Here is a 420-nt window from a genome sequence, read left to right on the forward strand (position 1 = left end):
TCTTACTGTGCCTGGGGCCCCCCAGCGCTGTGTGCAGCAGCAGCAGCAGCAGCAGCAGCAGTGTCTAGTTCATTGCATCTTTGTATTTGAATATATTTTTATTATTTAAATTATAATTTTATTTTATTATTTCTTTTGGGGGCCCCCTATATCCTACCGGCACCGCAGAGAGGGGGGGGCCCCCAAGGGTTGCTGCTGAGGCCCCAGGAGTGAGACGAGGGTGTTTATGTTTTTTTTTCTTTTTTTTTTTTCTGTTTTTTCTTTTTTATTATTTAATATAAATTATAAATATTTATTATTTTAATTTATATTTAATTTATAAATTATATTTGTTATTTATAAAGCGCTAGCGGCTGTCTTTGCAGCTCACGCAGCTGCTGTTTCCTAGTGGCAGCAACACCCTCAACAAGGGCAGCAGCA

This window comes from Eimeria mitis, genomic scaffold (genome assembly GCF_000499745.2).
Source record: "Eimeria mitis Houghton genomic scaffold, Emh_scaff2382, whole genome shotgun sequence".
Taxonomy (NCBI): domain Eukaryota; phylum Apicomplexa; class Conoidasida; order Eucoccidiorida; family Eimeriidae; genus Eimeria; species Eimeria mitis.